This window comes from Eubalaena glacialis, unplaced genomic scaffold, assembly GCF_028564815.1.
Source record: "Eubalaena glacialis isolate mEubGla1 unplaced genomic scaffold, mEubGla1.1.hap2.+ XY scaffold_56, whole genome shotgun sequence".
In the NCBI taxonomy this organism is placed as follows: domain Eukaryota; kingdom Metazoa; phylum Chordata; class Mammalia; order Artiodactyla; family Balaenidae; genus Eubalaena; species Eubalaena glacialis.
Window position 1 is genome coordinate 731,385 of NW_026871455.1, and position 25,481 is coordinate 756,865.

The 25,481-nt window shown below is 42.7% G+C and overlaps 1 long non-coding RNA gene across 1 annotated transcript; it reads right to left on the reverse strand.

Annotated features, from left to right (window-relative positions):
• Positions 1 to 221: 221 nt before the first annotated feature.
• Positions 222 to 25,481, reverse strand: LOC133083670 (uncharacterized). Its single transcript, XR_009699222.1, has 6 exons — positions 25,434 to 25,481; positions 16,304 to 16,344; positions 6,201 to 6,286; positions 5,802 to 5,936; positions 5,340 to 5,592; positions 222 to 3,078 (listed from the first exon to the last, which is right to left on the reverse strand). It is a non-coding gene; the product is annotated as an uncharacterized LOC133083670 (long non-coding RNA).

The window sequence follows — 25,481 nt, forward strand, 5'->3', positions numbered from 1 at the left end:
ATGAAGTGTGCGTGTTGCAAAAGAATTGGCACCTACCAAATCATGACAAACATCTTAAAACTACAGAGAGAGAGAGAAGGATAGATAGATGGACAAATAGGTAAGCATGCCACAGTTTTAGACTATAATGTAAAATTAATGAAAATAGAAAGTAATGTTAAAAATGTTTAGCTCTCAGCTTTTATTTTTACCAATGCCTTCATTAAACAATTTATCAGTCATCTAAGTACAGTAGATTCTAAATCATAAAATAGGATTTTAATTTTGAAGTACCGTAGTTTTCTACATTACCAAAATGTACCTTCAAATCATCCAATGTCTTCTTAATCAAAGCAGACATTTGTTGCATATTCAAAGACCCTGTCAGAATGTTCCCAGGAGGTTAGGGAGGAGTTTCTGAGAACATACTCTGCCCTTTCCCTGTTACCAGAAGTAAGAGTGTTTATAAATGGATGTTAGTTTTGAGAGAGCTTGGTGAACTGGTTCAGCTCCTACACATGCAGAAACTGTTTGTTAACCAACGTTCTCCAGTAGGTTCAGCCTCCACTTGAATGTGCCCTAAATCCCGAGCCACTAAGCAGGCCAAGATCCTCGCTGTCCCATTATCCCCTCTGCTTCCACCCACCAGGGTCATGGGCCCACAGGATACAGAATGGACTGGACTCTCTAGGCCACTCGTCCCCTCCTACCCTTCCCCACCCACAGGCCCAGAGAAACCAAGCTCCTTGCCCTGATTTAAGGAGGAAGGAGATCCAGCAACAGTGCCAGAAGAGTCACATGGGAAGGGGCCCTGCACTCCCAGAGGACCGTGGACTCGTCATGTAGGTTTGGGTGGAACATGGTGGCTGGAAGAGACTCAGGGCCTGACACCTATGGGACCTCGCCTGCTGAACAGACTCAGAAACCGTCTGTGGGATGTGCAAGCTGAGCAACAGGGGGCGACTTGGATGGACTGGAGGTAGAGGGGAGGGTTTTCCCTGTTGCAAAGCACAGGCTGTGGTCTTTCTGGGCTGGAAATATTGACAGCTCAGCACCTAATGGAGGGTGATGGTTGGAGGTGTCCTGGTAGTAGAGTTTCTTAGGGAGGTGAGAGGAGATTCTGGGAGGATGCAAAACACCTCCGAGAGCCTTGGACCACACACCCAGCCTTTTGACCCCAGCGGTAGAAGGTAGCAATTTCTTATATTTAAAGCTGTCCCAGGTCAGGACAGCTGATTTCCCAGGGCTTGAACAGTGAGGAATACAGGTGGGTGTTGCTAACGATGAGCAGTGTCCCTGAGCAGAGGACAGACGAGGGCTCCTGAACAGCCAGGACACAGGCTATTGAGTCAGCAAGACAGTCATGAAGGGGGTGAGGCAGACATCATACTGGAACTCACAGCAATCTTTGCCCTTGAATAAGCCCCCACAGGGGACTGAAGTGTTGGAAGAGGGAAGGGAAGATGGAGGACTGTGCACGGCAGGTACACAAGTGAGCGTGCATGGAACACGTAGCACATCTTAGTTCCTTAGAGGGTTTTTATGGAGAAAATAAGGACAGGTCCATGAGGCAGCCCTGAAATATGGATGGTCTAGAAAGTCATTTAGTTTTTTCTTGTCAAGCTTTACCTCTTCCGGGTGGAAAGAGAAAAAGAGAAAGAAAGGAAGGAAGGGAGAAAAGAATGACAAGAGATGTCCCCAAGTGTTCACTGGTTCTCCTCCATAGGGGCCTGGCGGGGACCTCAGCAGAATACGCCCTCAGGAGACCAGCACTGTACCTCATGGGGCCCCTGGGTGACTGCAGGTCCCAGGGCACTGCTTCCTTGTCCCAAGCACAACAACTTGCCTGGGGGCAGCTGCCCTCTTCACTAGAGTCTCTCCGTGTCCGGAGTTCTCTTTGCTACAATGAGGGGCACTAATAGTGGGGTCATGGTCAGGTTGGATGACGTTGGGAGTTCCAAGGAAGGGCAGCATGGCTGGGCTTGTGTCCTCTGGGCCTACTGACAGCTCCAGGTGAGTGGGGTAAGTTGGGGTCAGGCAGGGAAGTGGTACTTAATGTTAGTCAACTCTAGACTTTAAATGGTTAAAATGGAAAATATATTTTTTACAAAAAAAACCCCAGGTGGCATGTGAATGTACGTAAAATCTTATGGCTTAAAAAGAAAAATTCTTAGGCCAAACGAAGGAGTACGTTACTGATACATTCTAAAACATGAGCCTCAAAAGCATGATATTAGGTATAAGAAGAAAGACATAAAGGGCACATGTTGTATGATTCCAGTCACAAGAAATATTGAGAATAGGCATATGCGTAGAGACAGAAAGCAGATTTGTGGTGGCCGCGGCCTGAGCATAGGTGGAATAGAAGAGACTAATGGGGATGGGGTTTCTTTTTGAGGTGATGAAATGTTCTGGTATTAGTGCCGATGGTTGCACAATTTTGTGAATAGGTTATATATCACTAAATTCTACACTTTTCAAAGGGTGAATTTTATGGTATGTGAATTATGTCTCAACTTAAAAAATGGTGATTAATAAATGTGATTTTTTAAATAACATGGGAAACAATATCATGAGTTTTATTTGCTTCCTGCCATACTAAGCTCTGTAGATATGAAAAAAGACACCCCCTCAAATGAGAAGAAGCACTATTCACTCAGAACTTGTCTATAGAGCATGGGAGTCAGCCACCACCACTCACATCAGGCTGAGACTCAGGGCACACATAAGAGTGGGGACACTTTCTGGTGGCAAAAAAGGAAGGCATGTCCTGCCCAGAGCTTGTCATGTGGGAGGCTGGAGACAAGCTGATAGGAAGAGGGGCGTCCTAAATGATTACTTAGGGGAATATATTTGGCTTTCCCTGCATTTGGTTCTACATGGAAAAGACTGAAAATGATGAAGCTGTGAGTCACTGACCAAGTCCTGACCCTTGGGGCCTATTGTTGCAGAGGTTGGAATCTGGTTTTCCAGATTGGTTGCTGCAAGGTGTGGGACAGGGCCTTGTGGCTGGAGGGAGACGTTGCCAGACTATCAGGAGGATTTAGAAAATTCTGCATCCCAAAACCGTCCTTCATCATCTTCAATCAATCAGATACTCTGTGGATAGATAAACTTGAATCAATGTTTTCAAAATTAACTGCAAACAGAATTGGAAATGACTAATGTACAATATAATGACATATTAAAAGGCAAATATCAATAGAAGAATCTAACAGAATTTTATAAATTCCTTCCAAGCAATGAATATGCTCAATTAAAATCATACGCTCATGAACTGCAGTATTTGGTAGTACATATCTGTGTGAAAAGAATTTTCAAATATGAAATATGTAAACTATGCAAAATCTCCTTATAAGTCAGGATTAACAACTGAAATTTTGATGACAGGAATCTGTAATAAGCTAAATGGCATCCCCCTTGCAAAAGAATTCCAGTTTTCTCATTAGCAGACTTGAATCACCAACAAATTGTACTAAATATATTTTAAATTTCATAAATCAACATTTTGTGAAAAAACTGCAAATATAGTAATTATTAGAGTAATGTCGATTTACTGTAAACATTAGGGTTTCTCATTTCACTAATGTTCACACTGTAGTGAATCTCACAACAAAAAAAATTTAATTCATTAAATTTTCTTCTTGCCCCAATACCGAAATCCGGCCATCTGGTCGACCTTTCCGCTGCAGATGCCAAGTGACGTGCAACTGGTGTGAACCTCAACAGGAAGGATCCAGATCTCACACCGGTGAAGGCGCACTGCCACGCCGCAGACACTCGGCCTTGACCCAGTCCAACATCGGTCCCATTTCTCGCCCTGGGGGGTCCTCCCGTCCGCCCGCGCGTCTGTAGGACATTCCCTGTCTGCAGAGCTTCTTCAGTGAAGCTACTGACAACCGCGCCAACCCAGGATCGCGGCCAGGCTCGTGTCTGCTCACGACCATCACCGGATGCCCCGGGCGGTCCCTGTTTCCCAAAGAGAAACGACTACGACCTACGACCACCGAAGCCTAGGAGGGACTGCCACATCTCCACTAGCGCCCTTCCCGCTTGCCCTCGACAGTCCGCGGTGAGGGGCCCTGCACAAACGCAAGCCCACGCTGACGAGGCGACCAAGGAATGGGGGCGGGAGCTCCCCGCGTAGACGCCGGTTCAATCTGCCGGGTGGATCACGTCTCTTGACACGCATCCCGTGCCCCTGCCTCGGGGCAAGATTCGCCCCCGTGACGGCCACACGTGGAACTCGGAGAAATTGAAGTGCCCCCCGGTGAGCAGTCCCACCGCCTCGACTGCACCGGGATGGACCCGGGTCCCCATGCCGGCGAGGACGCACCGAAGGATCCTGACACACGGAGGACGACGTCGGGCACGGACATCCTCTCCTGGTCACACGTAGTAGGACGGGAGGTCTCCGCGGGCCAAGGGGCACCAGGGAGTGCTGGTCGACCAGCGCAGACCTCCCCACAACCGTCCAAGGGAGCTCAGCGCCGGCCCCACAACACACGTTTCTCCACATTCAATCTCCGGTGAGAGCAGGATGCGCCCACCACTCCGCATCAGCGGGATGGTCGCCGCCAACGTCAGCGGCCTCCCGGAACTCTGCCCCTTGCCTAGCGGGCGAGTCACATCCCTCGCGAAGGTCGTCAAAGATCAGGAGGGAAGGGACAATATAAAAGCGGCCGCCAGGTGGCTCCCGACAACGGGCTCGAACGTCAGCGGGATGGATTCTGATCGCTGGCGGGCGAGGGATCAGCTCCGACTGCTCAAACGCTCGAGTTCGTCTCGGGGCGTCCGCCTCGGAGCTACCTGCCGGTTCGGCTCGGCACGGCACGACGCGACCCCAGCAGCGGACAGGGCTGGGAAGATTTGAGCAGGAGGCTGCCGCGAAGGAGACGCGCTCCTCACGCTAATGTGGAGAATTCTGCAGTCGGAACCCTGACTCTGCAGACCTGGGTTCCTTTGGTGCCCAGCCTCTTACCTCCTTATCAGGAGACCTTAGCAATTCACTTGGTTACTCCAGTTATCTCTGCCCACCCTACACCTGTGCAGCTCTTCTCTCCATGAGCCTAGAGCTGCTTTCCCAAGGAAAAGACATCCCATGCCATTGCAGGTAGGAGCCAAGGAGACAACTGAACATTTGCATCTGGACCTATTAGAGAAATTTTATGTATCCAACGCAGGAAGATACAAGACTAAAAGGGTCTTATAACTTTAGCACCACATGGCCATGGCTTTCATGAAACACTGATGTACACTCGGCAAGTCCAGGGGTGCCAGGAAGAAGAAAGACACACACACACGCACACAGACAAGCACACACACACACACACATCCCTGGGTTTAATAGGAACACTTACCAAGGATGGCGATGGTGGGATCATAAAGCCCATTGTTGTCACTTCTGGGGTTCCCTGGGCTAGAACCCCAGCTCATTCAGGCAGATCCTGGTTGTTTTATTGATGTCACTGTGGCGAAGTGAGGTCTTGGAGCTCCCCAAACTGTCGTTTGCTGTCTGGTGCTCTACATTTTGTTCTGTGTACTATGCCCCTTCTCCTCCATACACAGTCATAATTAAGAAAATAAGAATCTGCAGACATTGCATTCAACTTTCTAATTTGAATGAAGGTTAAGAACACAAAGGAAAAGAGTTATGTGAACAACTTTGTTAAGGAACTTACGTTTATCTTTTTGAAGCTATCAAAATGTTTATGAGTAGTCTGTAAAAAGTTAATCTTTTTAAAATTAGGAAAAATAAATGATTCTTTATTGCTATCTCACCAAACCCCCACTCACCCCAGCACCTATGACACAGGACTCACCTGACGAAACGCCTGCTCCCCACTGGCCTAGAGATTTCTGCTCTGAGTCCTTCTCTATCCCCTGTGTTCACCGCATTCCTAAGTCCACTGCAGCCAGTAACATGATGAAGGAGGCCACTGAGCTCAAGGGATGACCTTTAAAAAAAGAGAAGGAAAAAACCTCTCCCGTCTTCTGTGAGGTCACAGCTTAATGGAGGCTGGAACAAGTGAAAGTAAATGTTGGGAAAGAGAGTATTTCTACATTGGTCCCTGACCTGCCATATCCCTAACAGGGTGGTGAACATAACTGGCATTAATATTTCCTGGGTGCACTTAGAAAATCCGGACCCAAAGTAGAAACCTGACCATTTGGCAAAAGATGGATCAATTCAGGAATCAAAGTAAGATTTTTTTCTCAACTGTTGTTTCATTATCAGGAACTCTGCCACCACCTGCCCTCCTCTGCATCCTTAGGCAGGGACAATCCGAAAATGAAGCAGATAAATCTGAGGAAAGAGAAAGCAGCCATGAGAACCCAGCCTTTCAAAGTATTGTTAGATACACCAGGCATGAATCCCCACCCACTCAGCTAGGAGTGACCCCTCCCACCTAACCCACAGACATGCGCAGACAGAAGGAACGCTTTTTCCTCCCATGGTCAAAAACAAGGCTGCATTGGCTACTCGGCATGTAAGGGAGATATAATAACCCCATTTTGCAGAAAACAATGCAAATTATGGGGTGTTATACTTTGATTCGACTTACTGTTCAGAGTTATTATTTTATTAATATTCAGTTCCTAGGATTAACACTAATTCCCAGGTAACCCTTACCATGGTCTCCTGGAGAGTCTTGTCTCCACAGCAAGGACACCTCTCACAAAATTCTCACTTAATAATTCTTGGTGAAAGGCACCAACATTTGTTCTCCAACACCCATTCCAGGCCTTTAGCACCCCCACCTTCCCTGTTGCGCCCCCCACCCCAACAGATGCCCTTGCCCTCAGTCACCTTGGTTCCTCCCCATGTGGGAACCAGCAACATCAGAGCCTCAACCCTAGCTCTGCCCTCCATGGCCTTGGACATGTGGCCAGGAGATTTTCTCTCAATTTAATGGAGGATGGAACAATCTGAGGACCCATGTCATTTGATATTACATGTCAAACTCTAACCTGGGCTTCAATGAAAAGGTAATTGATTAAACATAGCCCATGGATATAGTGTTTGAAACATAAAGAAGACCTAAAACTTACTCAGAAAGCTATGACCAGTGAGGGTTTACCAGATAGGAAATCTGTTTAAATTCAGCAAAGTAACACTACCTGTGAATGTAACTAACATGGGGAGATTTTCAATGAAGACCATCACGGAGGGAGCCACCTAGAATTCACATGTAGAGAAATGACTGAATGAATATTATGTGAGTAATTTTTAACAGGCTCTCTTTCCTTGTCAATAGCAGGGATTTCATGCTGGAGAAGAGCCCACTGAATGCAATGAATATGAGGACATTTCACATACAACAACTTTAACTCCACGTGTGTTATACTTTCAGCCCAAATGGGAGAGACTTCAGCCGTGATTCATCACTGAATTAACATAAGTTAATTATACTAGAGAGAAATCATGCAGATCTCATAATGTGGAAGATTTTTAGTCACCCTCCAACCTTAGACAACATGAGAGAGTGTACCCTGGAGTGACTCTTGCAAATGTCCTGAACGTGGGAAATAATTCAGCTGAAGCCTCGCATTTATACACCAACAGCTCACACTGGAGAAGACGAACCTTATAAAGGTAATGCAGCCAGAGAGCTGATTTCTATTCACACCAATAAACTCACACGGGAGAGAAGCCCTATGTTTGGAATGACTGTGGAAGAGCTTTCAGTGACCATCCAACCCTTCGATGTCATGAGCACATTCACACAGGAGAGGAACCACAATGAATATCATTTATGTGAGAAAGCATTTAGTCAAAGTCATGACCTTATTCATGGGGGAGAATTCACACTGATGAGAAACCCTACAAATGCGATGAATGTGGAAAAGCCTTTAAACGCAGCTCCCATGCTTATACGCACTAGAAAACTGACAGGAGAGACACCCTATGTCTGGAATCCATGTGGTGCAGCCTTTACCCAGAGCTCGCACTTTTATAAACACCAGAGTAGAAACCCTGTGTCTGCAGTCAATGATATGGAGCCTTCAGCCAGAAATTATCCCTTCTAAACCACCAGGAAAGTCATATGGAGAGAAACCCTGACCCAGTAATCGTGGAAGTCTTCAGTTGGAACTCCAGCTTCAGAATACACAGAGAACTCAGAGTGGGCTGCATCCCTGACACAGTAGAGAAGACAGCCCAAGGTTGACTACAAGGAGAGCCCTCTTGGGGTACACCATCTAATCACTGCTGTAGAAGAAATCTGATGAAATGAATGCTAGAGTTCCATTAGTCATGGAGAGTCATTGGACATGAGAGAGTTCACACTGAAAAAATAGTCTCAGTGTAATGAAGGAAGGACATTCTTCAGGGATTCCTTATTCCTGAGTGAACAAGAAAGTGCTCACACTGAGGAGATGCCAATTCTAAAGACAATGTGGAAAATCTTTCACTTGCTATTCACATCAGAAAACTCATACTGGGGAAATAGTCTATACAGAATGTGTTAGCATGCAACTGAGACAATAATTAAGTCCTTCAGCAATTGTCTTTTTATTAAGTATACAATATAAAGATGTAGGTGGTGAAGGGTTTTGAGAAGTGCTGAAAGCAATATTCAGTATCAAGTAAGAAGAAACGAAGCAAACCTGCTTCAGTAGGTCAGTATTTGCAAATATGTAAGCACTACTGAGTGGGTATGTGTCATTCAAAATCATGAAATATTGAGATGAGTAAGAATGGGCCCATTTTTTGTTAATATTCTGTCACTGTTGATCAGTTAGACACTTTCTGTCTTTATAAAATTATAATCGTAATAACGAAGACTGGGATCAATCAGGAAACAATGATGAATGTTAACTGAAAATGTAAAACATAGTATGATGTGTGTTAACGCTTACATTAGTGTCCAAATATGTGTATACACGTTCAGGATGAATGCCTTCAAGGATAAATACACACATACTTTGTGATTAACCTCTGCTGCTTCAATTAATTCTATTACTTAACTTTCATTTTCTATTTCCCATATGATTTTAAAAAAGAATTGTACATTAATTATATTTAAAGAAAGGTGAATAATTGTGGGTACATGGACAGGAGGAACTCAAGAATTCAGAGTCAGACGGTGGTTTAATCCTTACTTAGCATTTTGTAGCCAAGGGTTTCTTTGTTTGTTTTGTCCAAGAAGAACAGATAGATATCTTCAGCACTGAGAAGGTGAAAGATCTTTGCAGACATAAAAACAGTTCTACTTTAAGAATGTATTAGAACAATAACGGGTGCATATACTAAATCATATAAACACAAAGGAGATCCCTCAGAGAGACATTGGTAAGTCTACCCTTAAAGCTTTACTCTTTGATCTAGAAAAATGGTACTAGCAAAAGTTCCGGGAGGGACTCCCCTGGTGGCGAAGTGGTTAAGAATCCGCCTGCTAATGCAGGGGACATGGGTTCAATCCCTGGTCCGGGAAGATCCCACATGCCGCAGAGCAGCTAAGCCCATGCACCATAGCTACTGACCCTGTGCTCTAGATCCTGCGAGCTACAACTACTAAGCCCATGTGCTGCAACTACTGAAGCCCACGCGCCTAGAGCCCGTGCTCGGCAACAAGAGAAGCCACTGCAATGAGAAGCCTGCGCACTGCAACGAAGAGTAGCCCCCACTCGCCGCAACTAGAGAAAGCCCGTGCACAGCAACGTAGACCCAACGCAGACAAAAATAAATACATAAAATAAATAAATTTATATTAAAAAAAATGTTCCGGGAGAAAGATCAGCATAAAGACAATGTCTATTTTGTCAATTAAACCTTCAAGAAGGCTAGCTAGGGAGAGCATACAGGCTGCATGATGAGTTCTGGTCCTTTTTCAGTTCAATTTCTTTTTCTTTGTTGGCCAAAACATTCGTTATAGCACTGAGGTCCATTGAAGTCTAATGGGTTGAGAAATGGTATTCTAGGGCCTATAAAGCCCATCATGGGGACTTTCTTAGCGTTCCAGAGGTTAAGACTTCACCTTCCAATGCAGGGAGTTCGGGTTCGATCCCTGGTCGGGGAGCTAAGATCTCACATGGTTCGCAGCCAAAAAACCAAAATATAAAACAGTAACAATATTGTAACAAATTCAATAAAAGACGTTAATAATGGTCCACATCACATCAAAAAAAAAAAAATCTTTAAAAAAAAAAATTTAAAAAAACCCTAGATGTTAGCTGCAACATTACTGTGTGTACGTGCATCTGAGTGCACACACACACACACACACGCAAGGGAGGGACACTGTAACAACTATCTGATCATAAAGGGAAAATGCGACTCAGGAATTATTGGCATAAAGGATTCATGAAGGAGAGAAATAAGCTAAATCACCTTGTTCATTCATTTATCAACTTTTCAATTATTAAATATTTAATGAGAACTTCCAACATTTCAGAACTTGGATTGTTATGATGATTAAACTGTAAATAACACAACGCCTTTCTCTTCCTAGAACTCTGTATTCTAATGCAGGTAATAAGAATAAATTGCAAAATAAAATTTCTGACATTAAAAAAAAGACGTGTTCATACATTGTATAGTTACAAAATATCACTACTAGTCTACAATAAAAAGTTGGCACTTCATAAAATAAAATTGACATTTAAAACAGTCTCAATTCTGGAACTTTGAAAAGTTATATGTTTTTAGAAAGACTGGTTAGTAAAAATATTTTATAAAAATTCTCAATTTTGGAAAAGCTAGCTTGCATGAATTGGGGAGAGCAAAGTTGATTTCCTGTCTTAAGATCCAGGTTTGCTGTTCTCTACATTCCAAAATGAGTACTTTTAAAATTGTTAGAATTCAAAATTATATGTTTGAAAATCAGTAACGATTTTTATAAGGTTCAAAATTCTGCTGTACGTGCCTCTTAAAATTCCTTTCATCATCGATTTTATTCAAAATTCAACCGGTTACCATTTTAAAGGATAACAGACAAGAGGATTGCTATCTTGCTCTTTATATTGGACTCTTACTTTCTTTCTAATTTTTTTGATAGTCCAAAACAATCCAAAATAACACATTATTTTCATAAAATCCAGAATTTCCCAGTGTGTTCTGTAGTGTATATAGGCCCAATGCGATTATATACACTATTGGTAAAGTTGAACTTAAATGTGTTCCTAAATACAAAATAAAAATCTAAAAATGCATTTACCTATATGTTTCATTATGCAATAATGCCCTTTTAGGAAAGAAATGGCTTACCAGATGCAAGAATATCTGGAAGTTGCATAATATGTTTTTATATTTAATAACAGAAAATAAGGTAATAAGTGATTTTTTTGTTGTTATATATTTTTATATTCTTATTAAATTACATATTCATGGCTTCATCAATGTGATTGTTTTCTAGTTTATTTTACTCTAGTGTGAATTATAGTGCATTAACTCTTGAGAGTTTTCTATTAGAAAATGATTCTTGATGAAATTCTCAATGATCAATTAACTGTGGTAAACACTGCCACCGTCAAGATATGTCGCCAAACCAAAATTTAAAGTAAATACTTTTATGGCTTACAATGTCCTATTCTGAGGCTCAGAAATATCTATCAGTTTTGGCAGTTGATGCTAATTCAGGTGGGTGCTAGGTTTTAGTTACACTACTTTGTGATTATTTCTTAGATGAAAATAAAAAAATCTGCAGGTGGATTCCCTTCCTTAGTGCAGAAATAATTGTGAATTAGTGTTTATTCTAACTGAGATTACTGAGAGTAATGTAACATATTTACTTCTACCTAAAGTTTGTTTCCAAGGACAAAATTCTCTAAAAGTTTAACTCTTTTAAAAGTATAAATCCCAGCATATGTGTTTCAAAAAAAATTTTTTCCCCGCTTTTCTAGAGCAGGGATTGGCAAACTTGTGTAAAGGACCGGAGAGTAAATATTTTAAATTCGCCATATGATGTCTGTTCTTTCCACTCAGCTCAGTCATTGTAGCCAAAAAGCAGCTGCAGTAAAATGTAAATAAAGGAGTATAACTGTGTTTCAGTAAAACATTATTTATAGACAAGGAAATTTGAATGCTATATAATTTTCGTGTGTTGCAAATAGTCTATTCATGAATGATTTTCAACCATTTAAAAATATAAAAACCATTCTTCGTTTGCAGTTCCTATCAGCACAAGCTGGGTGTGGAATTAGTCCGATGGGATGTAGGAGGCAATGGCCTGTTCTCTCGAGTTACAGTGCAAACATCCCTCCTTAGATACCAGCATTCCAAAACGAATTGATTGTACTAGCCCTGTGCCAGAAAATATGAAAACTAAAATCAAAACAAAAAACAAATTACCAAAATCTGCCCAAGGTGTGAGGGGATAAATTCCTCCCCCAGGGTGCCAGCCTCTGCTCATGTATGGTCCCCTCGTGTTGGCGTACCCAGCCACCAGCAGTGAGTGAGACTGTCCTGCCCCTGTGCTCCCTGTCCGGCAGCGAGCAGGGGCCCAAAGAGTTCTGAGCAATAGTTACTTGCTGGGCACAGTTCCTCATCCATCATTTCACCACTAACTTCTGTGGCTCCCAGAAGGACAGAAAGCCGCCTTTCCAGCCCCACCCGTGGCTTGGAGTCCAGCCGCTAAGAGTCCAGCTTCTCTGAGGGCTAATGGCCAGCGGAGTCTGGCAGCTGTTGTGGCTTCTGTGCACCCAAAGGGGGTTCGGGCCGTGACCTGTTCTTCAGCCTCACGGCCAGCACCAGCGGATGACTCTGACCGTTCAAGTCACCAAACATCTTATTTTGGGAGGGGACAGAACACCTTCTACAAAACATTTATAAAGAACATTACTTTCGCGCAGGATGGGCAATCTGGGCCCTTTCACACCAGAGACAAGGATCAAACAGGTAGCATGCGGGGTGCAGTGTGTAGTTGACCCCCGCGTTGTTGTTCCAGTGCCGGCCCTGCGCGCAGCGTGCAGACAGCAAAGCGGCCCAGCGCTGCGTCCTCCGGCTCTTAGGCTACACACCGGGAAGCCGGTGGAGCCAGAAGTGAAAGCGGCCTGGTGTCCCCGGACCGGCCAGGAGATCCCCGACGGCGCCTCTGGCTTCCGTGTCTCCCCGGCTCCGCCTGCAGCTCGGCCGGCAGGTCTGGGAAGGAGCGACCGCGGGGCGGGCGGAGCACAGGGCAGGGCTCCGGGCTGGGGCGGCGATAGCGGCTGGGCCCATCCCCGCACGACCTCCTTCCCCACTCGCTGAGGTCGCAGGTGCTGGATGCGTGGCGGGAGCCCTGGAGGCGGCGAGGAGAGGAGCGGGGCGGCCTACAGGCCCAAGAGACGGTCCCGCTCCTCCGCGCTCAGGGGAAGCGGCAGTCATGGGAGCACCACGGGCGGTACAGCCGCTCCTCGGCCCGGCAGAGGGCTTCCCGCCGGCCGGGCTCAGCCCCGCGGGGCCGGAACCGCACCCGCTGCCCTCCCTCGGCGCACACCCCGGCCCGGGGTCTCTGCCGCCGCCACCGCGGGAACTTGGGGTCGGAGGTCAGAGAGAAGGGGCGCGATCCCAGCATCTCCTCTGGCCCCTGGAGGCTGCCTCGTCCTCCGCAGACAGGGGCCTGTCCCTGAGCTTGGCGGCGGGGCCCAGGGCCTCAGACTCGCCAGTGCCCTGGCCCCTCCCCATGCAGAGGACCCGGTGCTCCTTTTGAAATGTATAGAAATTCCAAATTACTCTGTTGTGTAACAAGAAGTAATATAGTGTTGTAGATCAGTTATATTTCAACAGCCAACCAACAAGCAAACAAACTCATCCAATAACAGTCTGATTTGTGGTCGCCAGAGTCAGGGCGTGGGAAGGGGTGGGACTGGATGAAGGTGGCCCAAACTGCAAGCGTCCAGCCATAAGAGAGATGAAGTACCAGGGATGCAACGTAGCACATGATAAAGATGATTAACACTGCTGTCTCCTATACATAAAAGTGGTTAAGAGAATAAAGTCTAAGGGTTCCCTCACAAGAAAAACACATTTTTCTATTTCTCTAATTTTGTGTCTATATGAGATGCTGAATGTTCACTAAATTTAGTGTGATAATCATTTCATAACATATGTAAGTCAAATCATTATACACTGTAAAGTTACACTGTGCTCTATGTCAGTTATATCTCAGTAAAACTGGAAGAAGATAAATGAATAAATAAAATGGTGTTCCACTGAATCTCGAATAAAATGGATGCTAAATGTATTTTAATAGGCCTGTGCAGTTTTTGTATTCTAATAAAAAACATTATTGATTTTCAAAAGTGTATTTTGTAATTGAACAATTAATTTAAAAATACTCATTTCATAACATTTTGAACAATTATCTTGGCTGTTAGAAATGGAAATCTATCTTTATTCTTCCCAAATCTTGCAGAATAGCTTTTGAAAGGTTCAGAATTTTGTAAAATATTTTTTAATAACCCAGTCTTTTTGAGAATTTTTGGCCTTCCAAAGTTCTATAATGACACTGTTATAAATCTCAATATTATTTTATGAAGTGGAAACTTTTCTTTGTAAATTAGTAGCAAACATATTGTAGTTACGTGATTTGTAAACCCTTATGTATGTTTGATTTTTAATATCAGAAATTTTATTTTACAGTGTATTTGAATTGACTTCCTTATTATGTAGAATTCTATGAAGATAGGAACATTGTATTATTTACAATTTAGTTCTCATAAGAAGCCAAGTTCTGAAATCCTGGAAGCTTTCAGTAAATATTTGTTAGTAATTGAAAATTTGATACATTAATGAATAAGGTAACTTAGATGCTCTTTCTCTTGATGACACATTTATGCCATTGATTCCAGACTCACATTTTCTCTTTAGGATCAGATGGATGCTATATGCTCTCTCCCTTGCTTGCATGTCTGTGTGTGTGCGTGTGCGTGTGCATGTACACAGACAGGAGCACAGACACACAAAGGTTGCAGGCAACATCCCATGCTTTATAGACCCCTACAATACCATGCTTTCACCCATTAGACGTCAGTGGACTTTAGGGTTATAATGAATGTTTTTAGGCCAACAAAGTAAAAGCAATTTATCTGAAGAGGAGCCAGACCTTATCATGCAGCCCCTACCCTTTCCAAATCTGAAAAAGAAACTCTCCATGTCTGCAATGATTTATTTTATTTTATCTTACCTTATTTTATTTATTGTGGTATAGTTGCTTTACATTGTTGTGTTTCTGGAATGATCTTCCAACTTCTCGGTCCTGACATATCTATCTGTTCTTGGTGGGGAAAAAAAGCTTTTGGCTAAAAAATTCTGATATACAAATAAACCCCTGCCTGACTGAATTCTTGGGATTTTCATGGGCGGGTCCACAAATTCTCCAGGACTAGGACTCTTGTGAAAAGTTAAATTTACTTGTAATTCAATTTTAAGTTATGAGGGGCACATTAAGTGAAAATATAAAAGGAATCAAATCATTGAAACACCAGATTTTACAGTGTTTCGAGAGAGAGGGCTTCTCACCTTGTGAGTTCATCAGTGTGAATAAAAGTTAAGGTTCAGCAGAAGTGTGTCCCACATTCATCACATTAAGGTTTCTCTCCAGTGTGAGCTTCTGGTGTATTTAAATGTGAGGCTCCAGCTCAACTATCTTCCACATTTATAACATATATAGGGGTTCACTTCAGGGTGAGTTTTCTCATGTCATCTAAGGTTACAGCATTGCCTGAACGCATTCCCACATTGATGAGACCGGCATGGTTTCACTCCAGTATAAATTAGCTTATGTTAATTCAATGATGAATAAAGGCTGAAGGCTCTTCCAAATTGATTGCAAGCATAGGGTTTCTGTCCTGTAAGAGGTCACTCATGTGGCGAGAAAATTGAGTTCTGTGTGAAATCTCCTCATATTTGTTTCATTCAGTGGGCTCTTCTCCAGTGTGAAGTCTCTGCTATTGATAAGGAAAGGAAAGACTGTTAAAAGTTTGCTCACATAAAATTCATTTCTTTAGTTCTCTACACATGAATTCTAGGCTGCTCCCTCAGTGATGGTCTCCACTAACTACCCCCCCACCATGGTACTTATATTCACATAGAGTCTCACTTTGCTGAATTCACATAGATTTTTCTATTTCGTAGCCTCTCACTGCCATCGTTTTCTGATTAAGTTTTAGGTCTTCTTTATTTTTCAAACACTATATACATGAGCTACATTTAAGCAACTGCCCTTTTGAAACTCAAGGTACAGTTTGTCTTTGAGACAATATGGTTCCAAATGCAAACTATTCAAAAACCTCTGCTGAGCCAGGGTTTAAGTCCACTTTCAGTCAGGTGGTTGTGCTGAATTCCTCTTACCCTAAGATCATGTCTCTATGTGGACAGCGGGGTTCATCCCCATAAACTTACTGTTGACCTTCAGATAAATGGGTTCTTCCTGAAGCCAGCGTCTGTGAACATGTTTAAAATATTGGTCTTTAACACAGAGAAAAGATATGAAATGGAGGAATATACCAGTAATTGGAAACATATTATAGGATATTGACAATTAGAATATATCTTTAAGGGTAAAACAAACGAAAAATAAAATGGGTGGGATGTTGGCGAGATCAAGATGAGGAAAAGCGCCGAAAGGCAGGGACTGAAACAATGGGCACTGCGTTGAAGTTTAGCACCTGTAACAACAGAGCTATCCTTTCCTCTAAGGCCAAGGAATATGCAGAAGGTTAGATTAATTAGATTGATACGTTCACAGAATTGTGGCACTATTGGAGGCATTTTTCTACATTGACTTCAACAAGATTCCAGAGACATTTCACTCAAAGAAACCTGCAATTGACATTACCCCAGTTCTGGATGAAGTTCACAGTCACATGTCTTGAAAGTCACTGATTCCTAAAAACATGCTGGACATTCTGGTTCAGGCTGTCTCATCTCCCCAAATGTCCGGAGGTGATGGTCGAGGGTGACAGTACTGAGAAAAGGCAGCTGTGTGTATCGAAAGCTCAAACCCTGTTTGACGTCAAGTCCAATGTTCCTCTGTGCTGACTTGGCGTATGCCTTTCAGATGCATCACAGAGATGGGCACACTCTGAATACAGAGTGACTTTCATGATAAAGGAGCATCACATGTGGGGTGGTGTGAAATAACCTGCACAGTCCACAACAGAATGTTAATTCTGAGCTGTCTATTAAAAAATATGTACTTGGGAATTCATAAATATCCCTGCTCCCCACAACTTTCAGTTAAATCTACAGACTTAGCACATGCAGGCAATATACATGTTCTGCCACTTATCAGCAGTGACTACAGGCAAAGCATTCCCCAATAAAAAACTCCCTGTTCTCATGTGGAAATTACTTTAATAACCTCTCAAGAGAGTTCAGTGATTAAATGAGCTGACATGACATGTTTGAACATAACAAAACCCAATAAATAAAAGCTACAGATGAATTAGTCATTCAAAAGTCAGAGAGCCTTGATGCAATGTCCACCATTTTGTGTGAGTGAATAGACTGTATATACAACTTGGGGTCCGCAGGTGCTGCCTACCTAACCTCGACACATACCATGCATTCATCACCAGATATGAGGACAGACGGGTTCAACTTCACAAGCCAGTGGTCCCGGGGCTGCCAAACTGTAAGATGATCCCCGACTGAACTTTCCTGTGGGTTGAGGTTCCTCTTTCCCTCCTCATTTCCTGGGACCTCACCGCTATGACTATCATTGTGTCTCCTGCAGCTTCCTCCTGTCTTCCTTGTTCACAGACTAATAGGAGACTCTCGATGGTTCAGGCCTCTCCAGGGCTTCAACTATGGCCACAGTTTTCTAAGTCTTCCTCTACCTACTATATCCTCTTCAATGCACCAATTAAGGAGAAAATGCTTTCTGTAAAGTGCTTCCAGTTTCTGAACAAAGGTTACCTAAACAGGGGGAAAATGGCTGGCTTGGAACAAGAATGAAAGGGAGTATTTTGTTTTGACTTTTTAGAGTTTTCAAAATAGTCAATTGTATTCTGAGAAAACAGATTAAAAATTGGAAAAAAAAAAAAAGCAAAATTGGCTCCACTCTGCCCTCTGGGCCGGTCCTGCTGAAGGGCTTCTTCTTCTTCTCCTACCCCTTCAGCCCTGCACAGACCTCTAGCCAGCACCTCTGACCCTGGACGTATTGAACTTACCCGTCCCCACACCTCCTCCCCTACCAGGCCTTGAACATCTGCTCTTGCTCATCCTTCCACTTGTGTCCATCACATGACAGAGCTCACGGCATCGCAGACTCGCTTATGGAGTGAGTCACACTCTCCTCAAGACCATGGCTGAGGGGAGAGAAATACAACCTCTCATGTGCCCTCTTTACCATCACAGCTTTCATGGAGTCTGGAAAACGTCGGTGTAAATGTTGGAAAGGAAACGGTTGCTGTATTAGCGCTTGCCCTATGCCACGATCCTCACAGAGATGCCAGATGACAGGACTAGTGCTCGGAGCCTTGACTCCCTCCTGGATACACTTAGAACACTCAGTCCAAGTCTTGGAAACAGAGTTACCATTTGAGGAGAAAGAGCAAGTCCCCACTCACTTGGGGACACATTGCCAAGAACTCAGCTGCTAGTATTCTCTCTCAGAGACACTTTACTCTAAGCAGGCAAATCGAAGGAAAGAGAAGAAAGCCATGAGACTTGAATCTTATCTAGAGTTTTCAGACGTAACAGTCATGAATCCATAAATCTTTATCTGGGAGTGAACAACCACCCCACCTGCAAATGTGAAGTGGTCTATGAGAAATGAGGAGTAATCTTGTTTCCCAAGGCCAAACTAGGAAGGCTTTGGCTACTGCTTCTCATAAGGGAAATATCAGTATTCCAAATTTACTTATTAGGAACAAAAAGCAAAGAGTTTTTAAAGGTAATTAACGCATGATATTCCAAGTTATTATTCAGTTTCCTCCCTGACACCAAATGCTAAGAGAACCTCCAGTACACTGACCCCACTCTCCTAACATCTGTGCCAACTTGTCTTCATGTTTATTCCAAATTAATGAAATTACTTAATTTCAACATATAGTTATGAAGACCAACAATTTCCATATTCCTCTTTTCATATTCCTTCCAAATTCATTACATCTGCTTATCAATATTCCAATCGTGGAGGGCTCCAACTACCTGCTTCTTCCATGACTGAATCTAACTAGGATATTAAATCTGGTGGGGTTCAGAAATCGCCCAACATCTTTCAAATATCTCTGGCCATTGTACTATATCTAGATAATTAAGTCTTATTCTATGCCTCACAAATATTTCAGACTTTCTCCATATCTTTTGATTTTTAATCATTCTCAGTACTTTCCTCACTTTCCACAAGGGGAATAACCTTCTACTAGACAGATTAATCAGATAATATGAGGAAATTCTTCAGCTCTCTGTCACAAAATCTGCAAATATTCCTCATTGTTGACTCCCAAGCCCATAGGAAGAATTGAAGAACCATCTCTTCCTTGGCCAAGCCCAATTTCTCCAATTGTATTCTTTTCTCCCTTACATCCTTGGAAACTTCATGTAATTGATTATAATTTAAGTATTATTTACCATGGTATTAAAATACAAATGCTTTAAAACACTAAAAATATCTTCCCTGAATGTTTGATATCATCAAAAAACACCAGTCTTTATGTAAAACCACACAAAACTCAGCCTGAGGGACTGTTTGTAGGTTAAACCCATTTATATAAAGACTGATCCTCTTGCTGCAAATTCTCTTCCCAGAATTGGCCACAATTCACAAAACAGTGAGACATCTGGCCCAAGGCATCAAGATTGCTTTTGGAGGCTTTTAGAATATTAGCAAATTAAAGGAATCACTTATACTTTCCTTACATGTATCTAAGTGGTTAACCTGTTGAGAAGGAAAAGCTTGTGTTAGGGAAGTTATTCCTGGATTAGATTTATCCTGATTGGCATCCAGATTAAAGGAGTTCTTTCTTTATGATTATAAAATATATGAGGTTATCAGATGTATTAACAGGAGTCCACAGACAATTCTATGCCTGATTCTATAGAAAGAGACTAAAACTTTGAACTCAGGAGTGTGGTAGCTGCATACTTAAGTAAAGACACAAACAGAGTTTTCCCCCTCATTTTGTTTCTGGTGATTACTAAAGAAAAATTTCCCCAGGAGGAATCAAAGTCATTTATTATTCAAGGAATTTTTAATCTAAAGATGGTTATTTAATTTGATTAAAGACCTTTGGTCACAGGCCATCTGAGAGTAGATTAGGTTACTGTGTACATGGAATTTCTGTGGATTTATAATTCATATGTAATAGTCAAGAGAAACTTGCTTTATGACTCTACAGTTGACTTTTCTGCAATTAGTCCAGATAGGAAAACAGGAAAAAAGAAAAAAAAAAAAAAAAGATGAGTAGAGATATCGTGAAATATTAGATGTGTTGCCTGTAGGTTCTATTCAAGACAACAGGATGAAGAGAGTTACTTAGCTACTAATTTAAATAAGGAATATCTGAGGCACTGACATTTAACCAGAAAGTGAAGCAGTATAAGTGTAGCTGGAACTATGTATGTGGATATCAGGGAGGAGATGAACAGAGACAAGAGCGCACATTGTAGAGATAAAATCGATGCTTGGTTCTGTTTGTGTGGTTCTGGGACGTTATGTCAATGACTGAGCCCCAAATAATTAATGGAGCCGCTATCTGAGACTGCAGACGAGAGGAGAAGTAGTTTTTATTGGGGGAGGAAGTTCCTGGCTTCTGTCTGATATACATTTCATTGTAGGTGCCTGCTTCTCATGCAAGTATGAATGACACCTCAGAAATGAAACCTAGCATTCGTTTTTATGCATTATTATCATAGTGGTAACAGTCAAAGACTGAATAATTATCACAGTTTTTGAAGATAGTGTATATAGTAAAAAGAGAGAAGAGGGCTACAATGGAGTCTTGAGATGTTGAAATAGTGTTGTTTGAGGAGAACTGCGCACAGTACACTAGGAGGAACTGACTAGTTTAAAGGCAGTGGGGAGTTTGCGATATCAGAGGCCCTTGGAAATATAAAGTTCCTGACGGAGGTCATAGTCCAATTCTGCTTGGGTCCAGGTAAAATACTGAGAAACATTCATTGGATTTAATTACGGAGAGGTAACTATAATGTTATAAAGGTTTATGTATACGCAGGTCAATAGTAACAGGGAGATCACCCCTAGTAAATCAAACTGTGGGGGGGGGGGCGCCCAGAGATTGTCACTATTCCTGCACTGCTCTTTCAGTTTACTTTGGAAGGAGGAAATATATTGGGCAGGAACTAGAGAAAAAGAGGTTCAGAGATTTTGTTTCAAGAATGAAGAAACTGGAAAACATGAAAGGGAATGGACTGGGAAGAGATGGGTGTTTGTTGGTAGAAGAGCTTCAGTTTACAATTAATAATAAAACATTCTCCAGAGAGCAGGAGAGAAGGGGATATATTTGAGAAAAATGGGCTTATCCAGGCGTAGAAACGACTTTCAGTTTAAACAGGAGCGGCACCGCCAATGGGTGAAGATGCAGGAATAGGTGTTGACTTCATGACAGTGAGCTGAAACATTTCTTCAAATTATCTACTTCATCTGCATGGTAGGAGGTGAGCACACTGTTGAAAGTGAGAGAAGGTGAGATTTTCAGGGATTCAAAAAAAAAGGGGAACATTCGAAGGGTGTGCAAAGCATGGGAGAATGATTTATGATCACGTCCTGGTTGGATGCCAGATATTTATAGAACTCATTGGGTGATACGTATGATAGATGCAGGCATAGGAAGGGCAGTTTTTTTTGTCATCTCTGATTGGGGTCTTGATCATCAGCTGTGCTGAGAGGTCAGAGAGACCTAAGAATTGTTCCATAAAACTCAGGAGACATGGGACTGATCGGGAGGCTGGGACAGTGCACTGGAGGATTCCTGTGTTGGGAGAACCTAAGCACGGTAGTCATTGTGTGAACAGAATGGAGGGGAAGTGTTGTGATAACAGGGAGGATTCCAACCACTGATTTGGTAGGTGACATATCCAGGCCAAACTTGAATCTGGGATCCACACCTCAACACCAGCATATTTAGGAATTTGAGACTCAGAAACAGCCTGAGCTACGTTTGAATTCTAGCTCTGTCATTTTGTAGCTGTATGATTTTCTCAAATAAGCAAAATTTCAGAACCTAACTTATGTTACTTGTTAAAAGGTAACTAATCTATAAGTAACAGGGTTGTACTAAAGATAAATGAGCAAACGTAGGTAAATCTCAATCACAGGGACTCAAAAGGAATATTTTCTCTTTTCAGGATCTCAGGATCAAAGGGTTGTGATCCACCCCTGTTCCTGACACGTTATCACTATTTGTCTATGTAGTAGTTAATGATTAACATTGACTTAGGTAGCACTTGACAGTTTACACATACTTTCCTATACAAAAATTATGAAATGAAGAATATTTCTCCCCATGACATTTAGTAGGACAGAACTCCACCTACTATTTCACTAATGTATCTGAAGGTGTCGACTAAATTTCACCCCCAATTAAACTTCACTCTATATTTGTTGAGCACGTCTTCCCTGTGTGGATTGTGCTACCCAACATTGGGCTTATGATTTACGTACTCTTGCTGCTTTCCTGTGCAAGGGGTTTTTAGTCCTGATTTGTGTGACAAGACCTTCCAACAAGACATGAGTCCCTGGATTGTTTTCCCCACCATTAAGTAGATCCAAAGTGGCCTGGCCACATGTCAAAGGCCATGGAGGGCAGCAATAAGGTTGAGGCTCTCATGTTGCCTGATTCCCACATGGGGAGGAACCAAGGTGGCTGAGGGCAAGGGCATCCGGGGGGTGGGGGCAGGGCACAGCAGGGAGGGTGGGGGCTCTGAAGCAGTGGGGTGGGTGTTGGAGAAAAACTCCTGGTGCATTTGATCAAGAATTATTTCAGGAAACATTTGAGAGTGGTGTTCTTTCTGTGGAGTCAACATTCCCCAACTGATCATTGTGTGGGTTTCCTTGAGTCTGGTGTAAATCCTAGGAACGGAACATTAATGAAATAACTCTGAAAAAGTAGCTCTAATAAAAGTACAACATCCAAGGGTTTTCATTTTTTATGTATAAATGAAAATATTACTCTCTTGATTATGTGCAATAGCCTACACTGCCTTATTGTTGACCCTGGACAGAGGGGCGTTCACCATATCTGCACATGCCTGTGGGTTAGGTGATAGGGCTCATTCCCAGGTGAGTGGTTGGGGATTCATGCCTGGCGTACCTAACAATGCTTTAAATGCCTGGATTCTCTTGGTTGCTTTCTCTTTCCTCATCTTTACCTGCTCAGTTTTTCATCTGACCCTGCATGAGGATGCAGAAGAGGATAAGTGGTGGCTGAGTTCTTGACAATGAAACAACAGGTGAGAAGAGACTTATTTTTATTCTTGAATTGGTCCATCTTTTGCCAAATGGTCAGGTTTCTCCTTTTGGCCTGGATCTTCTAAGTGCACCCATGAAATACTAATGCCATTTATGTTCACCTCCCTGTTAGGGAGACTGATGTGGAAATAATCTCCTTCCATCATTCACACCCAATTGTTCCAGACTCCATTAAGGCTGTGACTTCACAGAACAGATGGGAGAGATTTTCACTAAAAACAATAAATACAGCCCTTAGGCTCAGTAAAGAAAAATTCCCTCATTACCATGTGAATGACTACAAGGGCCTTAGGTGTGTGGTGAACACAGGTGATAGTGATGAGAGAAACAAGTTTCCAGACCGGGGGGAGCAGATGTGTCATCAGGTGAGTCCAGTGTGAAAGGTGCTGGGGTGTAGGTGGGTGCTGGGCAATAAAGAATCATGAGGAATTATTTACTATTTCTAATTTTTTAAATATTAAACTTTTTATAGAGTATATTTGAACATTTTTACATCTACAAAAGAAGATAAATAAAATTTTCTTCCTAAACTTCTTCACAATAACTCAGTTATCCTATGTGTACTTTTCTTTTTAAAGAGTTTCCAATATATTTATTTATTTATTATTTATTTTTGGCTGTGTTGGGTCTTTGTTGCTGAGCACGGGCTTTCTCTACTTGCGGCGAGTGGGGGCTAGTCTTCGTTGAAGTATGCGGATTTCTCATTGTGGTGTCTTCTTTTATTGCTGAGCACGGGCTCCAGGCGCGCAGGCTCAGTAGTTGTGGCTCACGGGCATGGCCGCTCCGCGGCACGTGGGATCCTCCCAGACCAGGGATCAAACCCGTGTTTCCTGCATTGGCATGCGGACTCAACCACTGTGACACCAGAGAAGTCCCTCCCTATGTGTTCTTAACCTTTGTTCAATCTTGAAAATTGAATGTAACATATGCAGATTATTATTTTCTTAATTGTAACTGTGTATTGAGGAGAAAGTGTATGATAAACAGAATGAAATGTAGGGCACTGGACAGCAAATGACAGATTAGGGAGCTCCAAACCCTCACTCCCCGCCAGTGACATCAATACAGCAACCAGGATTTGTCAGAGCAGGGGACCGAAGAAGTGTCAACAATGATTCTTTTCTGCTCCCACCACTCTCAGACCTGGCAGGAGTACGGATTACCTGCCAATATGTGTGTGTGTGTGTGTGTGTGTGTGTGTGTCTGTGTGTGTTTCTTTTTTCTTTGTGCCACATCTGGAGTTGCTGATTGAGCCTGTGTGTTTTAAGAAAGCAATGGCCATGTTGCGCTAACAATACAGTGGACCCTCTGTCGCTCTTGTGTCTTTGGGAGTTGAGTGCACACAAAGTTTGTAGGATGGATCCAGACGCGAACTTCCAGTTGTCCCCTTGGCTCATACCTGCTATACAAGGGGAATATTCTTCCCTTGGGATATCGGCTCAAAGCTTTTGGAGAGAAAGGCTGCACAGGTGTAGGTTGGGACCAGCAACCCTCAGCATGGATGACTGGGCAAACCAAGTGAATTGCTAGGGGCTCCTGATATGAGGAAACAGGCTGAGGCCATAGGGAGCCCAGGCCTGCAGAGTGAAAGTTCTACTTGCCTGTAGGTGGCTCTGGGTGTGGGTGGAAGAGAGACATTGAGGGGCTGAGATGCCAGCTGCCTGTCCCAGGACTGCACAAGGAGGGGGCAGAAAAGCAGGAAGTGTGGCTCATGTTTGTTTCTGACACACTCATCTTTCTGGCTCTTGAACACAGGCTATAAGGAGGAATTTATTCTTGTTTTTCAAAGTTGCTTTACCTATTCCAATCCTTTACTTTTCCATTTGCTTTTTTCAAAAGATATATATAAACTTGCTATTTTCATTAAACAGTTTGTCATCAACATTTTTTCCAAGTCAATACCTATAGATCTAGCTCATTTAAAAATGTATCAATAAACCAAAGCACAAAGTGATAGTACTGTATTGTCTGAATGTACTTGAAATTTACTTACCTGCTCCCTCTTAATGGCTGTTTTCTAAATGTTCTGTTCTTAAGTAATACTGATATCAATATTCTTATTACACATGTATTTGCACAAATGTTCCCACCTACCTACTTCTTGTCATTTGACTTTGCCTGTGAAATATGTGAAGATCAATT